Raw genomic sequence first — 18,895 nt, forward strand, 5'->3', positions numbered from 1 at the left:
GGCTTTCAAAAGGGAGTTGGATTAGTACCTGAAAGAAAAAAAATTGCAGGACTACGGGCTAAGGGCGGGGGAGTGGGACTAGCTGAGGTGCTCTTGTAAGGAGCTGGCATGGGCTCGACAGGCCAAATGGCCTTCTTCCGTGCTGTAACCATTCTATGAATCTATATTGCAATAAAAACATAAACCAATCACCCTATGTGCATTCCCTTAGTACCTGTCTTCCATGTGTCTTTGCGTGTCCCAGTGCTCCTATGCAGTGCTACCCCTTAGCTGCAGCATGGCTGGTGGAAGGCTGCTGACTTTCAGTGGAGGAGACTGCAGATGGCCTTGGAGGATGACTTCGAGCAGCTCTGGGTCTAAAAGGCCTGGCTTCAGACTGCACCATCTCGGTATGGGCAGCTGCAGTCTGGGCTGGCTGGCGGACAGGCAACAGCAAGGGCACTGGCTGAATGGCAGGGGTGGGAGTGCGAATGCTGTCATCCTGAGAGAGGACAGCAGGTTTGTGCTCCACAAAGCCACTGCCACTCCCCCGGGACGGCGCCTTAGCAATTCTATGTTAGAGGACAGATTGCTGGACTGCTGTGACACCCTGCAAACCCCTTTGAACACTAGTAAACGCATCCATGATGGCAGCAAGCTGAGCTTCCACTGCAGCACCCAGGTGTTGGTGGCAGCAAGCTGAGCTTCCACTGCAGCACCCAGGTGTTGGTGGAAGTTGCTTGTGTGGCAATGGAAGTTGAGACATTAGCCATCAGACGCTGCATCCTGGTTGGGTCCGCAAGTGTGCTACTGGAGTTGGCCATCACTTCCACGCTAAAAAGGATGGGCTACAAACTCTGAGCAGAGCCCTGTGCCAAGTTGGTGCTGGACTCCTCCATGCTCCCTGACATTGCACGCAGGCTTTCTGGCTGGCCTGCCAATGTGCCAATCATTTGATTGTGCATACCCACCAGCCTTCTTCTGGAGCCTGCCCCATCAAAATGCTCACGTGTGTCCTCTGCAGCAGAACTCATGTGCGGCCTCGCCCTCTGGGGAGCTGCCTCCTGCCCTGGCTGTAGGCCACTCGTGCCCAGTGTCTCACCACGTGCAGATCCCACACCTAAGCTATCCTCTAAAGTATGCAATGTCAGTATCTGAGCTGGTGGCTGCGAGTGTGACATCGAGTGACGGTGCTGTGTATTCATCATCAATGCCTACTTGCTCTTCCACCAGTGCCTGGCCAGTTGCAGTTCTTGGGTATCTCAAAAGAGAAAGGCACAAGGGTAGGATTGCGGCACAGGGAGGGTGAAAAGTAAGAGGTGCATGCTTACACCATCTTTTAAATCAAAATACATTGTGGGATGAGGGGGAAGTAGGATGCGAGAAGGAGGATTAGGTATGAGGATACCGTCATCTTCGATGGATTCAGCCCCACCGCTGGCTTCAGGCTCAGCGATGGTTGCCACCATCTCCTCCATCGGGGTGAGAATATGCAAGGTGCCTGTCCCCAATGAGTGTGGTGCAATGTGTTTGGGTGATTTACCTGTCCTGGTTGAATGGTAGGCAGTGTGTGCAAGCTGTGAGATGTGCGCGTGAGACTTGCAGCAGTGGTTAGTGTGCGAGGGTGAGGTGAAGCTCTGAATGTGAGGCACGAGTCATGTTTGATAGAGATTGGTGGTAGGTGAGTGATGGGGGTGTGGTGCATTGAACAGTGTGTGAGGCTAGTGGTGCAATGGTGGGAGATGGCATTTGAAGATGAATTCACTGACCTTGACCACTCGTGTGAGGTCATTGAACTTTTTGTGGCACTACATCCAGGTCCTCGGGGCTTGACTTCTGGCATTGAACGCCACGGCTACCTGCTCCCACTGCCCTCGCTGAGTTTATCTAGTAGACCTCCTGTGGATAGAGGATCTTTCTCCTTCAGTCCATCTCCTCAACGAAGGCCTCCAGGGCAGCGCCTTTGAACCTTGGAGTGCGCTCTCTCCCCTGTTGCGCCATTAGTCACAGTTCTTGCAGATCAGACTCTCTTCCCCAGCCACTTCCAGCGCCTGCTCCAGTCAGAATGCACCTCCCCTTTAAGAGTTGCAGGCTGGCATTAATTGGTGCTAGTCTCGAATGACCTTGCGCCCCCTGCTGAGGCGTTCAGCCACTCAACAACGTGTTTAGTGCTGCCTCAATACTGCAATCATTTAAATCAGCAAGCGGCATGAAGTTTGCGTGCTGCCTGCAACAAAAGTAACTGGCGCGGCTTAATCTCGCATTGCAAACCCTACGCCTGTTTTCCGGGGCTATCGAATTTAGCCCCCTATGATTCCAGATAAATACACAGGTTTACGCCCGATAATTAATTTGCTTTACATGGTATTGAAGAAAGAAATTGTTCTGCAGTTGCCGGCATCTACATCATCATCTTTTTTGAATCTGAGCACAGTAGCCTGTTTCAACTCTACTTGCATTGCCCCATTATTCATCAACATTCAGTTCACTGGCTTTTAATCACAGTTTATCTGTGTAGCAAACGTGGAGGTACGGTAGCATAGTGGTTCTGTTACTGGACTAGTAATGCAGAGGCCTGGGCTAATATACATTTGATTAAATAATTCCGGAATAAAAATCTAGTATCAGTAACGGTGACCATGAAACAACCGGATTGTCGTAAAAATTCTGGTTCACTAATATCCTTTAGAGGAAGGAAATCTGCCATCCTTACCCGGTCTGGCCTATATGTGACTCCAGAGCAATGCGGCTGACTCTTAAGTGCCCTCTGAAATGGCCGAGCAAGCCGCTCAGTTGTATCAAACCGCTACGAATAAAACCGGAAGGACCACCCAGCATTGACCTCGGCACCGAATTCAAACATGACAAAGACACATCAAACCCAGTCAACCCTGCAAAGTCCTCCTCAATAACATCTGGGGACTTGTGCCAAAATTGGGAGAGCTGTCCCACAGACTAGTCAAGCCTGGCATGGTCATACTCACAGAATCATACCTTTCGGTAGCACCGGCAAGACAGACCCACCAGAGGTAGCGGCACATTGGTATATAGTTGGGAGGGAATGGCCCTGGGAGTCCTCAACATTGACTCCGGAGTACAGACCCCATGAAGTCTCATGGCATCAGGTCAAAAGTGGGCAAGGAAATCTCCTGCTGATTACCACTTAGCGCCCTCCCTCAGCTGATAAAACGGTACTCCTCCATGTTGAACACCACTTGGAAATAGAACTGAGGGTAGCAAGGGCACAGAATTCACTTTGGGTGGGGGACATCTATGTCCATCACCAGAAGTAGTTCGGTAGCACCACTACTGACCAAGTCCTGAAGGACACAGCTGCCAGACTGGGCCTGCAGCAGGTGGTGAGAGAACACAAGGGAAAAACCTACTTGACCTTGTCCTCACCAATCTACCTGTCGCAGCTGCACGTGTCCATAACAGTATTGGTAGGGGTGACCACTGCACAGTCCTTGCGGAGACAAAGTCTCGTCTTCATCGTGTTGTGTGGCACTATCACTGTGTTAAATGGGAGATGTTCAGAACAGATCTAGCAGCTCAAAACTGAATCCATGAGGCACTGTGGGCCATCAACAGCAGCAGAATTGTATTCCACCACAATCTGTAACCTCATGGCCTGGCATGTTCCTCACTCGACCATTCCCATCAAGCCAGAGGACCAACCCTGGTTCAATGAGGAGTGTAGAAGAGCATGCCAGGAACAGAAGCAGGCATACCTAAAAATGAGGTGCCAACCTGGTGAAGTTACAACACAGGACTACATGCATGCTAAACAGCAGAAGCAGCAAGCTTTAGACAGAGCCAAGCGATCCCACAACCAACAGATCGGATCAAAGCTCTGCAGTCCTGCCACATCCAGTGTTGGACAATAAACAACTAACGGGAGGAGGAGGCTCCATGAACATCTCCGTCCTCAATGATGCTGGAGCCCAACATGCAAGTGCAAAAGACAAGGCTGAAGCATTTGCAAACATCTTCAGCCAGAATTGCGGAGTGGATGATCCATCTCAGCCTCCACCCAAGATCCCTCCATCATACAAGCCAGTTTTCACCCAAATTGTTTCACTCCACGTGACATTAAGAAACATCTGAGCGCACTGGATACAGCAAAGGCTCTGAGCCCCAACAACATCCCGACTGTAGTGCTGAAGACCTGTGTTCCAGAACTAGCCGCGCCTCTAGCCAAGCTGTTCCAGTACAGTTACAACACTGGCATCTACCCAACAAAGTGGAAAGCTGCCCAGGTATGTCCTGTCCGCAAAAAGCAGGACAAATCCAATCTGGCCAATTACTGCCCCATCAGGCTACTCTCAATCATCAGCAAAGTGATGGAAGGTGTCGTCAACAGTGCTATCAAGCGGCACTTACTCACCAATAACCTGCTCACTGATGCTCAGTTTGGGTTCCGCCAAGACCACTCAGCGCCTGACCTCATGGACAAAAGAGCTGAATTCAGAGAATGACTGCCACTGACATCAAGGCAGCATTTGACCGAGTGTGGCATCAAGGAGCCCTAGTAAAATTGAAGTCAATGGGAATCGGGGATAACTGTCCACTGGCTGGAGTCATACCTAGCACAAAGGAAGATGGTTGTGGTTGTCAATCATCTCAGCCCCAGAAACATCGCTGCAGGAGTTCCTCAGGGCAGTGTTTTCGGCCCAACCATCTTCAGCTGCTTCATCAATGACCTTTCCTCCATCATCAGGTCAGAAGTGGGGATGTTCACTGATGATTGCATAATGTTCAGTTCCATTTGCAACTCCGCAGACAATAAAGCAGTCTGTACCCACAAGCAGCAAGATCTCAACAACATTCAGGCTTGGGCTGACAAGTGGCAAGTAACAATCGCGCCACACAATTGCCAGGCAATGACCATAGCCAACAAGAGAGAGTCTAACCACCTTCCCTTGACATTCAATGGCTTTTCCATCACCAAATCCCCCACCATCAACATCCTGGGGGTCACCATTGACCAGAAACTTAACTGAACCAGACACATAAATACTGTGTCTACAAGAGCAGGTCAGAGGTTGGGTGTTCTGCAACAAGTGACTCACCTCCTGACTCGTGGGGAAATCTAGAACTCGGGGGCATAGTTTCAGAATAAAAGGTCGCCCTTTTAGAACCGAGATAAGGAAGAATTTCTTCTCTCAAGAGGGTCGTAAATCTTTGGAATTTTCTGCCCCAGAGAGCCGTGGAGGCTGGGTCATTAAATACATTTAAGGTGGAGATAGACAGATTTTTACAAGATAAGGGAGTAAAGGGTTATGGGGAGCGGGCAGGAAAGTGGCTTTGAGCCCAAGATCAGCCATGATCTTATTGAATAGCGGAGCAAGCTCGAGTGGCGAAGTGGCCTATTCCTGCTCCTATTTCTTATGTTTTTATGACTCCCCAAAGCCATTCCACCATCTACAAGGCACAATTCAGACGTGTGATGGAATACTTTCCATTTGCCTGGATGAGTGCAGCACCAACAACACTCAAGAAGCTCGACACCATCCAGAGGCTTGACTGGCACCCCATTCATCACCTTAAACATTCACTTCCTCCCCTACCGGCGCACCGTGGCTGCAACATGTACCATTTACCAGAGGCACTGCAGCAACTCGCCAAGGCTTCTTCGACAGCACCTCCCAAACCTGCAACCTATACCACCTAGAAGGACAAGGGCAGCAGGCGCATGGGAACACCACCACCTGAAAGTTCCCCTCCAAGTCACATACTATCCTGACTTGGAAATATATCGCTGTTCCTTCATCGTCGCTGGGTCAAAATCCTGGAACTCCCTACCTATCAGCACCTTCACCACACAGACTGCAGCGGTTCAAGAAGGTGACTCACCACCACCTTCTCGAGGGCAATTAGGGATGGGCAATAAATGCTGGCCTTGCCAGCGATTCCCACATCCCGTGAATACAAAAAAAGTAGCTGAAACAGCCTGTAAAATGATCAAAAAACTGATTGTAGAGTATAAATACTCACAATATCGCACCCCTTATTACCACAGCCAATTTCTGTGTTCTGCACATCCATATCTGCCAAGTGATGGAATACTGTAGTTCTGTTTTGCAAGGTGCAGGAAAAATTTATCTCTGGATCCTAAACTCAGTACAGTGCAACCTAGATAGACCAGTGAAGTGAATGAAGATGGCTTATTCTATGCTAGTGTCTACCCTTTTCAGTATCAAAACAGACGTGAACAAAAAGTAAAATACTGCAGATGCTGGAAATCTGAAACAAAAACCAGAAAATGCTGGAAACACTCAGCTGGTCATAAAGCATCTGTGGAGAGACAATAGATCAGTTACTATTTCGGTAGCATACCCTCTTTGAAAAAGGGTCTGCATCCGAAACACTAACTTGTCTATTCTCCCCACAGATGCTGCATGACCTGCTGCGTGTTTCCAGCATTTTCTGTTTTTGCTATCAAAGAGATGTGGTCATAAAGGAAATTAACAGATTTCAAAAAAGTGATTCATTATTTGGCACTGTGGTTAAAGATAAAATAGTTTATTCAGTGTGCCCCTCAGCCCTTAAAGGTAAAATGCATATGAAATGATCAAAGATATGTGCCATAATTTTTTGCCACCATGTGGTCTCCAGACTCACTGTGAAATGTGGGAAATGAGATTCCTATTGTGGCATTTTAAAATGTGTTTTAATAACAGCAACAACTTGCATTTATATAGTGCCTTTAAAGTAACAAAACAGTCCAAGACCCTTCACAGGAGCATTATCAAACAAAATTTGACACCGAGCCAAATAAGGAGATATTAGGACAAGAGACCAAAAACTTGATCAGAGGTAGGTTTTAAGGAGCGTCTCAAAGGAGGAGAAAGAGAGCTAGATAGGTGGAGAGGTTTAGGGAGGGAATTGCAGAGCTTATGGCCTAGGCAGATGAAGGCACGGCCGCCAATGATGCAGCGAGTAAAATCGGAGATGCGCAAGAGGCCTGAATTGGAGGAATGCTGAGATCTCGTAGCGTTGTAGAGCTGGAGCAAGTTGCAGAGATAGGGAGGGATTTGAAAGCAAGGATGAGAATTTTAAAATTGAGGCATTGTCAGCCAATGTAGGTCAGCGAGACGGGGGTTTTGGGTGAATGGGACTTGGTGCGAGTTAGAATACGTGCAGTAGAGTTTTGGATGAACTCAAGTTTATGGAGAGTGGAAAATGGGAGGCCGTTGTAAATAAATATTCAAATGCAATTAAACAAACGTTAGAATTCAGTAATTTTGGAATTATTTTTAATGTTTTTTTTTCTGAAGGCAGTTGAGCTCTAAGGGCTAAAGGGTGCCTACTTTTCAATGATTTTTATTTTTTTCCATTTTAGAAGGCAGTTCCCCTTTAAAGGGATCACACTGCTTTCTAAAATAACAGGCTAGCTTTAAGAGAGCGCTGCCTCACTCCAGGGACGCTACAGCCACGCTACATTGGGCCTCCTGCTGCGCTAATGTAAATCAGCAGGCAGCACCAATATACCAGTGCTGCCTGCATTCTGTTTGCGGACGGCCGTTAACTTCGGCCCGCGATGGCACCGGCAGGTTTCTGGCCTACTCGAATTTCTAGGCCTATAACCGGCAACTTTCAAATTGATGTTAATGCAAATGTCTAACGGTTATCTCCTTTTGGCCAATATAAGTGACTGTCCATTTTAAACATACACGTTTGATGTGGTGGGGACTGTAGTATCAAACATGTTACCTCATCCACTAACTCAAAATACATTACTTGAGAATTACAGTAAATTTGTTGGGTATGACTTACAGTTTGCGAATCCATGCTGGCTTAGCATTATTGCCTTTACTTTCACTAAATAATGCTAAATTGCTTTCTTGATAATTTAATTGATTTTCCACACTTAGAAACAAAATACTAAGTGGTGTTATATTTCCAGGACTGCATGTCTGATCTGAGGATTTCAATATTCTGCATCACCTCTTTACTTGAAGGACTTTGAAATGTTTATATTAGTACACTTGTCATTTATGCCTGATGATTTATTCATCTTTTGGTTCTCCAATTTCTTATTACTTTTGTCTACCACAAAATTAACAGCAATCCCCATCACAGAATCTGTATACCCGCAAGTATTGTAAAGCAAGAAAAATCAATGTATTGACTTCTAACAATCTACAGAGTTATCTCATCATGATGCAATCAGATTGCCAAGTCCTACAGTGGAGGTAAGTCATCCCACATTGCCTTGATTGAGCATGTAAAAACTTTTCAAAGATAAACCAAATCACATCATATATACCATGTTAACCTTTTGAGTTCCGGCACTCAATAAGCTAAAAGAAAAGCCTTATGAACATTCTTCCAGAAATTATTTTTTTAACAATGGTACTGACTAGTTAAAATAGGGTACATTAATTAGTTATAAGTAAAAGTATAGTTACAATAATAAAAACAGAAGAGATACAATATGGGAACGAAAATAAGGGGGACAGAAAATGGAGAGGGAGATAGAAGGAGAGAACAGGATGAAAAGAGTTAACATATTTTAATTTATTGATTCTTTTATAAATGTATTATAACATCAGGTTACTATTACAGTAATAAAGATAGCCCTGACATCTCATTAGCTTTGGTGCTGTATTATTAGTGTTTGCTTCAATATCACAGTATGTGAGCTGGAAACGCTTTTAAAACAAAATCCTAGAGGGAGGGTTATTTCCTTGAAAATGCTGGCTGCTTTTTAAAATTTATAATTCAGCAAGATATTTTTCTTCTGTAAGATTTATTTTTGTATGATTTCTTATTTGAAGATATATTTAAACAGGGTACCTGATCCTGCTCCAGAAAATTTATCAAGTCCCCGTATGCCACCGTGTGTTGATGTTTAATGACCAGCTCACACCAGCGATGGCGCACCTGTAAAATAAGCAAAGATTTTATATAAGCTAGGTGAGACTAATCAAAGATTTATCAGAAAACATACACAATTACAACTTTACAAAACATGAGTTTACAATTAATTTCAGCTGCTAAAAGCAATGACTTTACAGCACTTGATTATAGGATGCTCATTTCACCCTCAAGATTAATTCTCATTTGCTAAAATTCTGAACAAGTTGTAATGATGAACAAAAGAGAACTGCCGCGGGATTGCATTTCTATTATTCAGCATTGTTACTTATTTCATACTGTATTGCACATAAAGACATCTAGCAGCAGTTAATGGATACTGCATTAGCTCCTATGGGGGAAAAAACTTTCAAAGCAGGATGTTCACTGCCAAATAAAAAGTTAAATAACTACACCAAAGCAGCAGCTGGAAACTGATTGTTAAAGACCTCACTGAAGATTCTGTTCATTCACTAATTTAACAAATTGTTGCAACGTGTTATGGTCAGCAAACAATTTGTTTCCGCTCTCCTACAACAGTCCACTCACTGATTTTGACTTTAGCTTAGAAGTGTTCTTATAAGCTTATTTTAGCTACTATATAATTGGATTATAGTCAATGGGAATAATTTTATAAATGGAAAATTGCAGAGCAGAAGCCTAATATTTAGTGTAATTTTTCCAAGATTATCTTTTTAAACAGTCTAAAATAATTTGATCACAAAAGGAGAATACTGCAAATGCTGGAAATCTGAAAGAAAAAGAGAAAATGCTGGAAACACTCAGCAGGTCAGGTAGCATCGGTGGCGAGAGAAACAAAGTTAAGGTTTGCAGGTCGGTGACCTTTCATCAGAACTGGAAAAAGTTAAGAGATGTAACAGGTTTTAAGCAAGTACAGAGGAAGGTAAATGGGGGAGGGGGAGGCAAGAACAAAAAGGAAGGTCTGTGGTAGGGTAGAAGGCAGGAAAGATTAAACGGCAAAACGATGATGACGCAAAACAAAAGGGGAGGGTAATGGGGCAAGTAAAGAAATAAAAGATGGGTCTAGAGGAGGTGTAAATGGAAATAGCAGAATTGTTATCACCCTCACCTCCAACAACAAGTGCAAGGAGCTCATGGATTTCTTTGTCACTGAAATCAAGACCATCCATTCAACTGCCTCCGTCGCTCCTCTCCCTACCCCTAGCCCACCGGGCCAAACTTCCCCCGAGTATCTCCCCCTGCACTAGCCTTGAATGCATATCTTTCTCTAGTTTCTCTCCTACCTCCCCTCATGCCATCTCCGAGCTCATCTTGTCCATGAGACTCACCTCCTGCTCCCTCGACCCTATTCCCACCAAACTGCTGACCACCCAACTTCCCTTCCTGGCCCCCATGTTAACAGTTCCCTCTCCTCAGGTACTGTCCCCTCCCCTTCAAATCGGCCATCATCACCCCTCTCCTCAAAAGTCCCCCCTTGACCCCTCTGTTCTTGCAAACTACCGCCCCATCTCCAACCTCTCTTTCCTCTCCAAAATCCTTGAACATGTTGTCACCTCCCAAATCAGTACCCATCTTTCCCGCAACTCCATGCTTGAATCCTTCCAATCAGGTGTGTGGCTCTGCCACAGTACTGAAACAGCCCTCATCAAATTCACAAATGACATCCTATGTTACTGTAACCGTGGTAAACTATCCCTCCTCATCCTCTAGACTTGACAATTCCAATGCTCTCCTGGCCAGCCTCACATCTTACACCCTACATAAACTTGAGCTTATCCAAAACTCTACTGCCCATATCCTAACTTTTACCAAGTCCCGTTCACCCATCACCCCTGTGCTCCCTTAGCTATATTGGGTCCTGGTCCAGCAAAGCCTCAATTTTAAAATTGTCATCCTCATTTTCAAATTCCTCCATGGCCTCATCCCTCCCCATATCTCTGTAACCTCCTTCATCCCTGCAACCCTCCAAGATATCTGCGCTCTTCCAATTCTGGCCTTTTGCGTATCTCCAATTTTAATCACTCCATCATTAGCAGCTGTGCTTTCAGCTGCCTAGGCCCTAGGCTCTGGAATTCCCTCCCTAAACCTCTCCACCTCTCTATAGCTCTCTCGCCTCCTTTAAGGTGCTCCTTAAAACCTACTTCTTTGATCAAGTTTTGAGTCATCTGTCCTAATATCTTACGTGGCTCGGTGTCAAATTTTGTTTGATAATGCTCCTGTGAAGCACCTTATGACATTTTGCTACCTTACAAGTGTAAGTTGTTGTTAATTGTACAAGTTGTCTGAGATTAAGAAGATGAGAGTGGTTTCATCTGAAGCAGATAATTCAAGTGGAATAGATAATCCCACCACCGATGGGGCTCATCAACTCGATGTTCCAATAGCTAACATCACCATGCTGCTGGAGGAAGATAATCAACCCAACCACGCCACTCATAAGGACAAAGTTGTATAAGCTCTTGAAAAGCTGTACCCACCAGTACATAGACTTTAATCTGTTCAAAGACTGGGTATCCAAATGCTGTTAACTTATCAGCTAACTAAGAGTTTACTTGTAGAGTAGTCTCACCAATTTGCAGTAATCTCAGACACTGATCTCAACTATAATTTAATATTCAGCAAACCAGTTAATGCTGAATTGCAGTGATACACTGAACTGCCTCTACAACCTATGTTATTCAGTTTGTAAATAACTGTTTATTAATCACTTGTTATTCAAACTGCTAAGTGGCCATGTCCATAGCTATTTATATTTATTAATAGTTTGTATACTCCATGTTTAAGTTTAAGTAGAGATAATTATAATAGTCATGAGTCCATGGCTTTTCGTCTGACATTTTCTTTGATAATCTGGCAAGGAAGGTTTAATTAATTCACTCAGGACCTTGTGGCTATCCTAATTGAGGGTTGGTGAGGTAAATCCATATTCAATCTGAACTGAGTGATGCAAGATAGTTCGGCGAGCCAAACTTAGGCATCAGTCACTTCGAGACACAAACTGGGCGGTAATCCCAGGTAGTTCCTTAGTGAGGACATTAAGAATTGGTGTGGCTCTTCGGCATAGAATTGTTGGGATATCTTACAGCATAGACCTATGGGGTCAAGCATCATATTATCAGCCCAGTTGTTAATTAAGGCTTTCAAAAAGCTTTTGACAAAATTCTAGGTGTAAGACTTTAAATGAAGCTAAAAGCCACAGAAATCTAGTGTATAACATGGGGCTGGTTAAGAAATTAACTAAAAATAGGAAAAACAGAGTGTGCACGTGAAAGATGTCAGACTAGAAGTGGAGTTGTTGTTAAGTGGAGTTCCACAGGATCAGTGCCTCGTGATTTCTAAACGACATTAATGAGCTGCATACTGAAACCAATTATAAACTGTCCATATTTGCTGCAGGAGAGTCAGGGGAAGCAGCAAACTATTTCCAGGAGTATTTGGATTCATTATGCAGTTGGGCAAACGAATTTAACACTGACAAATGCAATGTATTACACAGGTCAAAAAATGTCAAGACACTTTCAATGTCCATTCAATTTGATGAATCAATTTAAAAAGCTAATAGAATGATAATGCTAGAATATAACCGTCAAAAGGCAGAGTTTTGACCACACTTAGAATACCGTATTCAGTTTTGGTCACTATACCATAAAAAAGATCCTCTAATTTCTCTTTATTTGCCAACACCTTACATTTATAAAGCAGCTTAACATGGAAAAGAGCAACAGGACTGATTCCAAGTGTAAAATGGATAAGCTCTGATAAAAGAAGAGCGCTTAAACTGTCTAAAAGAAGACGGTTAAGGGGAAACCTCCTTGAAGTATATAAAATATGAAATAGTATCAATAAGGTAAATACAGATTATTACTTCAAAGTATGCCAAGAAAGTAGAAGAAGAGGACATATATGCAAATTAGTAAAAAGAAACTTTAAAACACATCAGAAAAACTGAAATGTTTGGAAGAGTCTACCAAAGAAGGCAACAGATCCAAATATATTGTGTTTATTTAAAATATAATTAGATGTTATGATGGGAAAGCTAAAGTACGAGAAGGATGAGCTTTCATGACAGAATGGCCTTCCCTTTTCTCTAACTTTCGTGTAGCATCTTCAAAGTTTACGAACACCAAATCGCCATGCACTAACTGTTATCAACCAGAGCAGCAATGATATTTCATAAGATAAAAAGAAAAAACCTAGCCAATGCTGCAAATCAGAAATAAAGAAACTGCAAACACACAACAGGCTGTTAAGCACCAGAATGATTTTTGAAAATTTATTTTCTCCCCTCCTTTTTTCTTATTAATTTTACTCTCTTACCAGAATCTACACTGTGAGCAACCGGAAATATACCACATCTGGAGAAGTATGTAAAAAAACAAAATTACCACAGCATTTGCTCGAACTTTTCCAATACATCCATGTGCAAGCTGCTGGCACTCAGCGTGCACACGGGGTGTTTGTGAAAAACTCATCAGATTGAGTGAACCAGACGGTTGATCAAAAGGATTAACTTCAGAATTTTGGAGGAAAGGGAATACTACAAGAATGAACAATTGGGGGCCACCGGTGGGGAAATCGTTGAAAAAAGGATGCAAGGGGCAGGCACAACACATGAAGCAAAATGGAAATTAATGATGATAAACATGCTTACTGCATGAATGGTGTTGAAATAGCTACATATGAAGCTAAAACAGACCTAGGATTCTTACTACTCAATGCTAAACATGCACTGTGTTATGTCCGTGTATCTTAATGTTGTGTCCTTCAATACCTGCAGCACGGTGGCATAGTGGTTAGCACTGTTGCCTCACAGCGCCAGAGACCCGGGTTCGAATCCGGCCTCGGGTGACTGTCTGTGTGGAGTTTGCACATTCTCCCCGTGTTTGCGTGGGTTTTCTCCGGGTGCTCCGGTTTCCTCCCACAGTCCAAAGATGTGCGGGTTAGGTTGATTGGCTATGATAAATTGACCCTTAGTGTTAGGGGGATTAAATACGTGGGGTTACAGGGATAGGGTGGGATATGTGTTGGTGTAGGGGTTACGGGGATCGGGTGGGATATGTGTCGGTGCAGGCTTGATGGGCCGAAATGGCCTCTATCTGCACTGTGGGGTTTCTGTGATTTCTGTGAATAATCAGACAACAGGCTGCAGGGAACGATTCAACAGGTGTTTACTGAATGAGGGTTACTCTAGAACTAATAGTACAGATCACTACTCAGGGTTTATATACAGGTGTGGTCACTGCCGGTACTACAGTATACAGGAGCTGTAAAAAGTAGTTCTCTCCCTTAAGGTATATATACACATTACATACATTACAATTCCTCCCCTTTTAGATTAACAGTACCATAATACTCATTTAACAATTAACATTTTTAATATACAATGTTATATGAAAATAGTCCATTCATATATTCAGTCTCTGGGGAGGCTTCCTGATTCTTTCTGGATAGCGCCTTTCCCGAGTGTCTCGCTCTTGGTGCGGAGGCGATTCTAGCACCCTGTCGTCAGTTGATTCATCAGCTTCCAATGCTATTGTTTCTGTTCGGTAGTCGCGGGCCAAGACTGGTTGTCCTGCATTCAAGCTCCTTGTCGGCTTCTCATTGATGTGCTGGAATTGCTTACTCTCAACATCTCTTCGTATATTTGGTCTGAGCAAATCCAGACGAGATCTCAACCTTCGGTTAAAGAACATCATGGCCGGGGCCTGGTTGGTGACTGCATGTGTCGCATTTCTGTAGGCTAACAGGATATTGTCCACCTTATGCTGCAGTGGAATGTCGTCATCGCACATGGCCTTTACTGCTTTTTTAAAGGTTTGTACGAACCTCTCAGCCAATCCATTTCTGGCTGGATGATACGGGGCGGATGTGAAATGCCTTACCCCATTCCTTTGCATAAATCTTCGAAACTCTTCGGACACAAACTGTGGTCCGTTATCAGAGCAAATCTGCACTGGCAAGCCGTTCCTGGCAAAAATGGTCCGTAGGACTGCAATCGTTTTCTCCGTGGTGGTGGAGGACATTTTGATCACCTCAGGCCATTTCGAGTGCGCATCCACGGCTATTAAAAACATTGAGTCCATGAATGGACCAGCAAAATCAATATGCACCCGTTGCCATGGAGATGAAGGCCACTCCCATGGGTGTAGAGGGGCATGTGGTGGTGCATTTTGGACCTTCTGGCATCCTGAGCAGCTCTTTGTCAGGTCCTCGATTTGCTGATCGATCCCCGGCCACCACACATAAGCCCTAGCAAGGCTTTTCATTTTCACCCCTCCCAGATGGCCTTCGTGAAGCTCATTGAGCACTCTCTCCCTTAACTTGGGTGGAATTACCACTCGGGATCCACACATCAAGGTCCCCTGGCATACTGACAGCTGTTCTCTTCTGGATGAGAATGCTGGCAACAGTGAGTCGCCATGTGCTGGCCATCCCTTCACCGTCAAATCATACACCCGAGACAGTGTCGGGTCATTTCGGGTCTCCTTCTCTATACCAGCATTAGTTACTGGCAAGCATTCAATTATAGTCGAATGAAATATTTCGACAGGATCCACTGCTGGTGCTTCCTCCGCAGTAGGCAGTGGCAGGCGTGATAGCCCATCAGCGTTTCCATGCTGTTTCGTGCCCTTATACTCGATTTCATATTGGTGCGCCCCTAGCAAAAGGGACCATCTTTGTAGCCGTTGCGCAGTCATCACCGGAACGCCCTTCTTTGGATTAAAGATGGAAACAAGTGGTTGGTGGTCAGTCAGCAAGGTGAACTTCTGCCCGTGCAGATAGTGGTTGAACTTTTTCACTCCCCACACTAGGCTGAGGGCCTCCCTGTCAATCTGGGCGTAGTTACGCTCGGCTGAGGTTAGTGGCCGAGACGCAAAGGCTACTGGCCTCTCCGAGCCGTCCGGGAATTTGTGCGACAGCACCGCTCCAATGCCATAGGGTGATGCCAACCGAATTGGTAGTGCTGGGTTGAAATGAGCCAACACCTCTTTTGATGTGATCAATTCTTTGCTCTTCTGGAAAGCTCGTTTACATTCGTCACTCCACTTCCATGGTACCCCCGTTTGCAGTAGGGTGTTCAGTGGGTGTAGTACGGTAGACAAATTCGGCAAGAACCTATGGTAGTAGTTCACCAACTCGAGGAACTACCTCAGTTGTGACACATTTTCCGGTGCTGGAGCCTTGACTACTGCCTCAATCTTTTCAGGGGACTTATGCAACCCCTCTTTATCAATAACGTGGCCACAATGCGAGATCTGCTTCTGGAAAAACTCGCATTTGTGGCGATTAGCTCGGAGCCCATATTCCTTCAATCTAGTGAGCACCTGCTCCAGGTTGGCGAGGTGATCACTGTCATTTTCGCCCGTGACCAGGATGTCGTCCAAATAACACTGGGTCCCTGGAATCCCTTGCAGGACTTGTTCCATTGCCCTTTGCCAAATAGCCGGAGCTGATGCTACCCCGAACACCAGCCGGTTGTATTGGTAGAGGCCTTTATGAGTGTTGATCGTGAGGTAGTGTTTCGAGGCTTCTTCTACCTCCATTTGCAGGTACGCCTGGGCCAGATCAATCTTAGTGAAGAGTTTCCCTCCAGATAGCGAGGCGAAAATATCTTCAATCCGTGGAAGCGGATATTGTACAGTGTGAAGGACTGGGTTCACTGTCACCTTAAAGTCCCCACAGATGCCAACCTTCTTTGGTTCCCCAGGCGTATTACTCAACGACCTCTTCATTACAGGAACGATGGGTGTAGCCCACTCGCTCCAGTCCACTTTGGACAGTACTCCTGAACGTTCCAAACCTTCCAGCTCTGCTTCGACGGCTGGGCGGATCACATAAGGTACCGGTCTGGCCTTAAAAAACTTTGGGCTTGCATTTTCCTCTATTTTGATCGTCGCTGTTATGCCTTTTAGTGTTCCGAGTCCCTGCTGCAACACTCCTTGTGCGTCAGTTAGCATTTTTGACAGTCGTCCAGGTGTGACGTTGTCATCCTTTTTGGCATCTACAGTCAGTGCTTGTATGGAATGCCAATCTAGCTGTATCTTCCGGATCCATTCACGTCCTAGTAGTGGTGGTCCTCCATCTGCCAATACATATAGGTCCATTTTTGGTGTTTCCTTGCCGTTATATATAACGTTCACCCTTATTTTTCCTTTGGGGTAGACTTTTTGCCCAGTGTATGTCTTCAAGACAATCTTTGTATCTCTCAAGGGTATATGTGAGAATAGCCGCTTGTAGTCCCTTCGGTTTATGACTGTTAGGGCTGATCCTGTGTCCAATTCCATTTTCACTTGGACTCCTGCTATCTTGAGCGTGATCCTCCGTTTTGATCACATTATGTAGTTTCAGACAACCCAGCTCCTTGCTTCCGGAGTCTGTATCACTCTTCTGTTCGTCTGAACTACTCTCCGTCACCTTATGTACCTTCTTGTACTTCTCCTGTGGAGATTTCTTGCTGCTGGTTTTCTTTCCCGACCTGCAGACTCTTGCTATGTATGTGTCCTACTTTTCCACACTGTCTGCACACTTTGTCCTTGAACCAGCAATCATTATGGTCATGTGTTGTTCTGCCGCAGCTATCCATATGACATTTCATTTGTGCCATATTCTTGCGGTCTCCGTTGTATCTCTGCAGCGCCCCGTGCTGCTGCTTCGTGTGATACTGCAATGCGGAAAGCCTTGTCCAGCGTAAGATCCTTTTCTGATAGAAGCCGTTTCTGGGTTCCTTCACTTTGAAGCCCACACACAAACTTGTCCCTTAAAGTATCTGCTAGTCCCGTTCCAAACTGGCAGTGTTTCGATAGCTTGCGCAGTTCCGTTAAATACTCAGCATTACTTTCATCTTTATGCTGGTTCCTTTTGTGAAACTTAAATCTTTCTGCTATCAGCAGCGGTGTGGGGTCTAAGTGGTCCTGTAGGATTGACACTATGTTTTCAAAATCCTTTTCTACTGGCTTCTCTGGGGTTACTAGGTTTCGTAGTAAGCCATATGCTTTTGCACCCATTGAATTCAACAATACCAGCGCTTTCTTGTCATCTGGCACTTCATTCGCCTTGCAGTATACTTCTATGCATTCGACATATGTCGTCCAATCTTCGACTTCATTGTCGAACGCTGTGATACTGCCACTCTTCGGCATTTTTGGGTGTGGTTAGATTGGCTTAAAATGGTGTCTCCCGCGCTTTCCTTTCTTCCCCGCTGCTGCCAACGCCGCTCTCAGCGGTCCTCGTGGCAAATGGCGACGCCCTGTGGGTTTCGTGCGCTGCTCCTGCGCTGCTCTCTGCGGTCCTCGTGGCAATGGCAGCGCCTCGCGTTTTCCTGCGCGCCTCTCTCCACCGTTGACGTTGCTCGGCCCTTGAACACCGGCTGCGCTCTGCTCTCTCTCGCCTCTCTCCCCCGTTGACGCCGCTCGGTCCTGAACACCGGCTGCGCCCTGTGCGCTCTGCTCTCTCTCTCTCCCCCGTCGACGCCGCTCGGTCGGGCTCTAGCCCGTCGCTGTCCGGGAAGGGTCTGCACAGTACCTGTTGCCAGCCCGTTTCGCTGGACCACCGTGACTGGAAAGCCAAGCCTGGCTCTCGACAGCCTCCCCTGCGATGCTCAAATCTCCGCTGGATGACTGGGCAGTTGCCCGTGGTCGACGCCCGTGCTTCTGGACTCGACCTTCTTCCACTGTTCTCCAGGAGCGAATCCCTGGGAGGTGATGCAGAGTTGCAGGTAGGTTCGAACTTCCTCGTCGCCACTGTTATGCCCGTGTATCTTAATGTTGTGTCCTTCAATAATCAGACAACAGACTGCAGGGAACGATTCAACAGGTGTTTACTGAATGAGGGTTACTCTAGAACTAACTATACAGATCACTACTCAGGGTTTATAGACAGGTGTGGTCACTGCCGGTACTACAGTATACAGGAGCTGTAAAAAGTAGTTCTCTCCCTTACATGACATACATCACACACTGCAGCAATCAACAAAGCCAAAAGGATGTGGAACTACATAGGCAGGCACAGTATGTCGATGCAGAAGATCTTCAAGAAGCTGAATTTGTTATGAAATATGTTATGAAATTTATAC

At 45.3% G+C, this 18,895-nt stretch overlaps 1 long non-coding RNA gene across 1 annotated transcript in view; it reads right to left on the reverse strand.

Moving 5' to 3' along the window:
* Window positions 1-18,895, reverse strand: part of LOC147124322 (uncharacterized) — a 79,975-nt gene that overhangs the window by 49,490 nt on the left and 11,590 nt on the right. The window contains exon 2 of the long non-coding RNA XR_015078017.1: window positions 8,782-8,868. This is a non-coding gene — a long non-coding RNA (uncharacterized LOC147124322). The remainder of the gene's footprint in view (window positions 1-8,781; window positions 8,869-18,895) is intronic.

This window comes from Somniosus microcephalus, chromosome 1 (genome assembly GCF_052327205.1).
Source record: "Somniosus microcephalus isolate GS21.2 chromosome 1, FLI_Smic_1.0, whole genome shotgun sequence".
NCBI classification, from domain to species: Eukaryota; Metazoa; Chordata; class Chondrichthyes; order Squaliformes; family Somniosidae; genus Somniosus; species Somniosus microcephalus.